This window comes from Mirounga angustirostris, unplaced genomic scaffold (genome assembly GCF_029215605.1).
Source record: "Mirounga angustirostris isolate CCGP_5_RB_7025 unplaced genomic scaffold, mMirAng1.0.hap1 SCAF_11, whole genome shotgun sequence".
NCBI classification, from domain to species: domain Eukaryota; kingdom Metazoa; phylum Chordata; class Mammalia; order Carnivora; family Phocidae; genus Mirounga; species Mirounga angustirostris.
The window spans coordinates 35,086,681-35,095,217 of NW_026991719.1; the positions used below are offsets into that span (position 1 = coordinate 35,086,681).

The 8,537-nt window shown below is 45.2% G+C and overlaps 1 non-coding gene across 1 annotated transcript; it reads right to left on the reverse strand.

The window, feature by feature from the left end:
• Window positions 1-4,241: 4,241 nt before the first annotated feature.
• LOC123851547 (U6 spliceosomal RNA) lies at window positions 4,242-4,348 on the reverse strand. The gene has a single exon (XR_006792633.1). It is a non-coding gene; the product is annotated as a U6 spliceosomal RNA (small nuclear RNA).
• Window positions 4,349-8,537: the final 4,189 nt, after the last annotated feature.

Consider the following 8,537-nt stretch of genomic DNA (forward strand, 5'->3'; position numbering starts at 1 on the left):
TGCAACCTGTGTATGCGTTGCACTGTGGGTTTGGAGGGGGAGGAAGGCAGCGGAAATTCACACGGGCCACCGAGGTAGGCCTGCCCTGGTCTGTTATAGAAGGAAAAGGCCACCAGGAACGGTTGTCTTGCCCACCCCCTGTTGACTGAACACTTTCTTGACAAATACCTATTGACATCCGAGCTTTTGTGTTTCTTTCTGCAGTGCACTTGCCTGAAGACGGTCTTTCCAGAAACCACTGGGTAAGCAAGTAATACTGCTGGAATGTTGGGCTTTTTTTTTTTTTTTTTAAAATAGGCTCCATGCTCAGGGTGGGGTTTTAACTCACAGCCCTGAGAACAAGAGTCACCGGCTCTCCTGACAGCCAAGCCAGGTGCCCCGGACATTTGGTTTTTAACTCCTTTTCTTAGTTCTATGAATGAAATCATATGTGGCCTGTTCCTTCCCTTTGGAGGTCAGGGCTGGTGAAGGCCTTGAAAGGGGACTTCAGATATAATTAAGGATTGTTTGATTCTCTGTGAAAATTACTTGTGATTTAAGTACAAAATATGATACACTAATTAGGGCAACATGTAAAGAAACACAACTTTCTGTGTAAATTTTAGCTCACAAATAGATGCTTGCTCCTCTTCCAGTTTTTCTTCTTTGGCTTTGAGGAGAAACTTTAATTTACTCCCAACTATGTTTCACTGCATTTTGAAAAATGTCAGGTCTGTACCCAAAGCAATCTATAGATTCAACATAATCCCTATCAAAATTCTAGTGGCATTTTTTACAGAAATAGGACAATCCATCTTAAAATTTGTATGGCACCACAAAAGACCCTGAATAGCCAAAGCAATCTGAGAAAGGACAAAACTGGAGGCATTATGGACCCTGATTTTAAACTATACTTCAGAGCCGTAGTAATCAAAACAGTGTGGTATGGGCATAAAAACGGACACATAGATCAATGGAACAGAATGGAAAGCCCAGAAATAAACCCATGCACATATGGTTAATTAATTTATGACAAAGGAGGCAAGACTATACAATGGGGAACGGACAGTCTCTTCAATAAATAGTGTTGGGAAAACTGGACAGCCACACGCAAAAGAATGAGACTGGACCGCTATATTACACCATACACAAAAGTCAACTCAAAAAATGGACTAAGGGGGTGCCTGGGTGGCTCAGTCGGTTAAGCGGCTGCCTTCGGCTCAGGTTATGATCCTGGAGTCCCGGGATCAAGTCCCGCGTCGGGCTCCCTGCTCAGCAGGGAGTCTGCTTCTCCCTCTGACCCTTCCCCATCTTGTGTTCTCTCTCACTTTCTCTCTCTCAAATAAATGAATAAAATCTTTTTTTTTTTTTTTTTAAAGATTTTTTATTTATTTATCTGAGAGAGAATGGGAGACAGAGAGCATAAGAGGGGGAGGATCAGAGGGAGAAGCAGACTCCCCGCTGAGCAGGGAGTCCGATGCGGGACTCGATCCCGGGACTCCAGGATCATGACCTGAGCCGAAGGCAGTTGCTTAACCAACTGAGCCACCCAGGCGCCCCATAAATGAATAAAATCTTAAAAAAAAAAATGGACTAAGGATTTGAAAATAAGATTGGAAACCATAAAATTCCTGAAAGAATACACGGGCGGTAAACTCCTTGACATCGCTCTCAGCGATATTTTCTGGATCTGACTCCAGTGCCAAGGGCAACACAGTGGGACTACATCAAACTGAAAAGCTTCCACACCATCAAAGAAAAAGGCAACCTACGGAATGGGAGAAAATATTCGTAAATCATATATCCAATAAGGTATTAATATCCAAAATATACAAAGAACTCATACAACTCAAGAGCAAAAACCCAACAGTCCAATTAAAAAATGGGCAGAGGACCTGAATAGATATTTTTCCAAAGAAGACATACAAATGGCCAACACACATATGAACAAGTGCTCAACATCGCTCATCATTGGGAAATGCAAATCAAAACCACAATGAGATATCATTTCACACCTGTCAGAACGTCTAGTATCAAAAAGACAAGAAATAACAAGTATTGGCAAGGACGTGCAGAAAAGGGAACTTTCACGCACTCTTGGTGGGAATGCAAATTAGTGCAGCCACTGTGGAAAACAGTATGGAGGTTCCTCAAAAACTAAAACTAGGGACGCCTGGGTGGCTCAGTCGTAAAGCGTCTGCCTTCGGCTCAGGTCATGATTCCAGGGTCCTGGGATCGAGCCCCGCATCGGGCTCCCTGCTCGGCGGGAGGCCTGCTTCTCCCTCTCCCACTCCCCCTGCTTGTGTTCCCTCTCTTGCTGTGTGTCTTTCTCTGTCAAATAAATAAATAAAATCTTAAAAAAAAAAAACAAAAAACAAACTAAAACTAGAACAATCCGGTAATTCCACTGCTAGGTATTTATCCAAAGAAAACGAAAACACGAATTTGAAAAGATATATGCACCCTTATGTTCATTATTTACAATAGCCAAGATATGGACGCAACCAATTAATTGACGGATGAATGGATAAAAAAGATATGGTATGTATATATACAATGAAATACAGCTCAGTCATAAAAAAGAATGAGATCTTGCCATTTGCGACAACACAGACCCAGAGGGTAGGATGCCAAGTGAAATAAGTCAGACAGAGAAAGACAAATGCCATATGATTTCACTTATATGTGGAATCTAAAAAACAAAACAAATGAGCAAACAAAACTCACAGATGTGGAGAACAGATTGGTGGTTGCGGGAGGGGAGGGGGGTTGGGGTGGGTGAAATGGGAGAAGGGGGTCAAGAGGTACAAACTTCCAGCCATAAAATAAATAAGTCATGGGGTTGTAACATACAGCATGGCAACTATGGTCAACAACATCGGATTGCGTATTATGTAACTTTATATGGTGGCGGGGGGGAAGCTAGACTTTTTGCGGTGAGCATTTGACAGTGTATACAAAGATCGAATCCTTATGTTGAGCACCTGAAACTAATATAATGTTATATGTCAATTATACCTCAATTAAAAAAAATGTCAGGCCTGGATAGACCTTTCTAGCTCCCTCATCACCGAGGAAGGATGTGGATGTGGTTTATGGGAAAATTGGACAGACAGCACTGAGTTCCCATATACCCCAGTTTCCCCCCATTGGAAGACTGGTTCAATATTGGTATGTTATTATTAATCAATCTCCATAGTTTCCATTAGGGTTCACGCTTTGTGTTTTACTCTGGGTTTTGATACGTGTAAATGTCATATATCCACCATTATAGTGTCACACGGAGTAGTTTCACTGCCCTAAACATCCTCTGTGTCCCATTTATTTGTCCCTCCCTCTCTCTCTGGGGCCCCCTGAACCCCTGGCAACCACCGATCTTTTTCCTGTCTCCAGAGTTTTGTCTTTTCCAGAACGGTCATGTAGTTGGACTCACAGTTTGTAGCCTTTTCAGATTGGCTTCTTTCACTTAGTAACATGCATTTAAGGTTCCTCCATGTCTTTTCATGGCTCGATAGCTCATTTCTTCTTAGCGCGGAATGGTGTTCCATTGTCTGGATGTTCCTGCCCCTTACTCTACCCTAGACGGTGATGCAAGCACTAAAGAGATCCAAAAGGGGCAAAGAGTCAGTGTCTACCTTCGAGGAACTTCTAGTCTAGCTGAAGAGATAAGACACACACAGCCATACAAAGTCAGCTAATAATTAAGCAGTAAGTCAGACGGGCCGAAAGACACAACATGGAACGAGTAACTGCTGCTGCCGCTATGGCGCAGGAAGAGTTCGAGAAGGTTCTACAGAGGAAGTGCAGTGGGACAGGGGCAGGGCGAGACAGAGAGGATAGAGAGAGGATTCAGGAAGGCTCCGTGTGTCTCAGCTTTTGACCCTGTGCCTCTCTCACAGGCTGTGCACAGAGAAGAGAGAAAAGGGAAATGGCGTGCCCACAGTGTGTCCATTTCTCTGGTGGGAGACTGTGCCCACACGGGGCGTCTGGCAATTAGCTCGAAAGTGGACGAGCTCATTCCCTCTCTAAACAGGTGAGCAACTGGCGCCAGGGAGCTGGTGTCTTTATTAAGTTCTAGTTCCAGGCAGCAAAGCCTCTCAAATCTTTAGCTAAACTCTGTGTGTGTGTGTGTGTGTGTGTGTAGTATAAAGTTTACTTTAGAAGAGATCATTTTTTTAATACTTTTTTTGTGGCGAGATAGGTTGTAGGATACTAGGACATTTTTATTCCAGTCTTCATATCTTTTCTGCATTAAAAAAAAAAAAAGCATAGACCGCTTCCTGAATTTGCATGTCATCGTTATGCATGGGCCACACTGATCTTCTCTGTATTGGACTGATGTTACCATATACGCTGCCGAAGTGAGCACTATACTGCTTTTTAATATAGTAAAATACTCATAACATAAAGTTGACCATCATAAGCATTTTTTAAAACAATTTACTTATTTCTTTTAGGGGGGAGGGGCAGTGAGAGAGGGAGAGAGAATCTCAAGCAGGCTCCCCACTGAGCTTGGAGCCCGACGTGGGGCTCGATCTCACGACCCTGAGATCATGACCTGAGCTGAAATCAAGAGTCAGACGCCTGACCGACTACACCACCTGGGCGCCCCATCTTAAATGTTTTTATGTGTACAGTGCAGTGATATTAAGTACATCACCACCATCCATCTCCAGAACTTTTTCATCTTCCCCAACAGAAACTCTGTACCCCTTAGATATTAACTTCCCATTCTCCCCAGTTGCCCCTGCCCCTGGCAACTGCCATCCCACTTTCCGTCTCTCTTAACGCGACTGCTCTAGGGACCTCATCTAAGTGGGGTCGTGCAGTATTTGTCCTTTTGTGACTGACTTGCTGTTCTCCAGCATGGCTGCCCCATTTCATGTTCCCACCAGCAGGGTGCCAGGGTTCCGATTTCTCCCCATCCTTGTCAACACTTTGTATTTTCTGTTGGTTTGCTTCTTTCTTTTTTTTTTTTTTTAAGATTTTTTTATTTATTTGCGAGAGAGACAATGAGAGACAGAGAGCATGAGAGGGAGGAGGGTCAGAGGGAGAAGCAGACTCCCCGCTGAGCAGGGAGCCCGATGCGGGACTCGATCCCGGGACTCCAGGATCATGACCTGAGCCGAAGACAGTCGCTCAACCAACTGAGCCACCCAGGCGCCCCTGCTTATTTCTTTTTAATAATGGTCATCCTAATGGATGTGAAGTGGTCTCTCGTTGTGGTTTTGATTTCTTTATCTAAACTTATTTGGTGGGGAAGCAGGGGAGAGTCATGATTCCTGCATGGGATGCTCACTGGGGGTGGACTCAGCTTTGGGCATCAAAAGGCCCAGCCTGCCCACCTTTGGCAGTTCACTGGCTCTCTGGGGCCTGTTGTCTAATATATGTATAAAATGTTGAAATCCCTTCCATGTACCTCGTCCTCCTTCCTCAAGGATTATTAGTACTGTCACTTCATAGGTAAAAAGTTTTTCTAAATATTTAAATGCCCACTGGTAGACACATAGAATTGTGTTTTATCTTCCGTTAATTCATTTATTTTGTCTTAATGTTTTTTAAGTTTATTTATTTATTTATTTTTAAAGATTTTATTTATTTGACAGAGAAAGACGGCGAGAGAGGGAACACAAGCAGGGGGAGTAGGAGAGGGAGAAGCAGACTTCCTGCCCAGCAGGGAGCCCGATGGGGGACTCGATCCCAGGACCCTGGGATCCTGACCTGAGCCGAAGGCAGACGCTTAATGACTGAGCCACCCAGGCGCCCCAAGTTTATTTATTTTTTAGGAATCTCTATACCCAATGTGGGGCTCAAACACACAACCCTGAGATCAAGCTTCACGTGCTCCTCTGACTTGAGCCAGCCGGGCGCCCCTATTTTGTAAACATCAAACGAGTTAAAATTCAGGGGACCTAAAGGCTGGGTGCTGGATGCGGGGGAGGAGAGGAGCACAGAATTGGGAGCCATCCCTCATGTCCCCTTTCTCCCACCTCTGTTAGCAAGATTTGTGTTTCTGTTTTCTCAACACATTCCAGTGTCTGTTGTCAAGCACACGTGAAGACTTTCCAGGAAAGCCAAGGCCAAGGCAGGGCTAATTTGGCTGGTAAACATGCAGTGAACCAGTTTTAGATTTGGACACTTCTTACTTATAAAAACAGTGAAAGGAGGATCAGCCGAAAGTGCCGGCTCCCTGGGGTGTCGTCCCACACCAGAAAGGATGCCACTGAAATAAATGGGCCTGCACAGTCTCATTCCAGGCTGGCAGTACACAGCGAGGCGGTTTTTGCGGTCCGTGGCCCTGTCCTGTGGCAGGGCGTAGGAAGGTCTCATACCTCATCAGAACCCAGGAATTTCTCCTGCAAGCCTCCCAGGGGAGAAAAGGAGGAGTTCTGGCTGAATTAGGTACCCCCCCTTCCGCAATTTGTATGTTGGGGCCCTAACCTCCAGTCCCTCAGAATGTGACTATATTTGGATGCAGAGCCTGTAAAGAGCAGATTACATTGAACAATCTTATGGGTGGGCCCTCATCTGATCTGACCGGTGTCCTTGTAAGAAGAGAAGATTAGGACACCACCACCACACAAAGAGGGAAGAGGACATGAACACACCACAGGAGGAAGACGGCCATCTACAAACCAAGGAGGGAGGCCTGGAACAGATGCCCCCTCACAGCGCTTGGAAGGAACCAACCTGGCTGGCCCCTTGACCTGGGGCATCTAGCTCTGGAACTGGGAGGTATCACATTTCGGTTGTTTAAGCCCCCCAGGCTGTGGGACGGGAGGCGAATGGAAGACGGCCACCAGAGCCGTTCTCCACAGACCTCCATCTTTTCGTGTTCTGCCAGGACCCAGATCAGCTGCGGTTCAAGCCCCGCCGGCGTGGACGCATGGCCGGTCACTAGGACGCCTTGGTGGAGCTCTTCTTAGGGGACCACCTGCCTGTAACCTGCTTTGTGGATAACGAGAGAGTGTGCTAGCCATGGTTTCCAAAGATTTTAATGCACCCATATATGTTCACTTGTCAAGCATTGGTTTAACTTTAAAATTTTTATTTTAAGGGGCGCCTGGGTGGTTCAGTCGGTTAGGTGTCTGACTCTTGATTTCGGCTCAGGTCATGATCTCAGGGTCCTGAGATCGAGCCCCATGTCAGATGCCGTGCTGGGCGTGGAGCCCACTTAAGATTCTCTCCTCCCTCTCCCTCTGCTCCTCCCCCCCTCCCTCTCTAAAAAAAAATTATTTTAAAAAATCAGACTATACTCTGCCTACCTTTTCGCAAGACACTTTTTTCACTTGATAGGCAATATCGTGGGCAGTGCCATGCACAGTCTTACCGTGGCCTACTGACACCTGGATTGCTGCCACCGTAGCGTACTCTTGAGGCCAACACTTCCGCGGGTGGTCTCCTGAGTCCCCACCTTCCTCACGGTGGCAGAGATGACTTGACAGGTGAACTGGTAAGAGGACCGTTGTGTGTGGGGCGCCTGGGTGGCTCAGTCGGTTAAGCATCTGCCTTCGGCTCAGGTCATGATCTCGGGGTCCTGGGATCGAGCCCTGAGTCGGGCTCCCCTTTTGGCGGGAAGCCTGCTTCTCCCTCTCCCTCTCCCCCTGCTTGTGTTTGCTCTCTTGCTGTCTCTCCCTCTGTCAAATAAATAAAAATCTTCAAAAAAATAAATAAATCTTCAGGGAAAAAAAAAGGACCGTTGTGTTTTCAATACCAAAGGTCATGGTGGCTTAGTATAGGACAGTGGCAATGAAGATGGAGAAAAGTAGGTACATTTGAGATATGTAGAGTATATGTCAAATCTCATCCTCCCCACCCCATTGTACTCCCTTCCCTAGCTCATATATGAAAAGTCTTTTTAGACATTTAATGCCCACAAATCTCCACATACAGCTCTGTTTTACCTTTTGTTTGTTTAAAAAGTGGTATCACACAATATCTATCTCTCTATATTTTAATATCTATATATCTATATTTTTGCAGGATGCTTTTTTTTCCCACTTGACTGTATGTGGGCAAACTTACATATCAGAATCCACGTATCTCATTCTCCTTTTTTACCAGCTGCATACTATTCCAAGTCAGGATTAAGCATTAGATTATATATACATACATATATATACATATATATATATATATTTAAGTAGGCTCCACACCCAGTGTGGAGCGCGATGCAGGCCTTGAACTTACAACCCCAAGATCAAGACCTGAGCTGAGATCGAGAGTTAGACAGTTAACCGACTGAGCCACCCAGGTGCCCCTAGATAATATTTTTTTAACCATATCATTATTAGTAAACACAGAGGTTGTCCCCACTATTTTTTAAAAGATTTTATTTATTCATTTACTTTTTTTTAAGATTTTATTTATTTATTTTGAGAGAGAGAAAGAGAGAGAGCACAAGCAGGGAGAGTGGAAGAGGGAGAGCAGGCTTCCCGCGGAGCAGGGAGCCCGAAGCAGGACTCGATCCCAGGACCCCAGGATCATGACCTGAGCGGAAGGCAGATGCTTAACCGACTGAGCCACCCAGGTGCCCCTATTCATTTATTTTAGAGAGA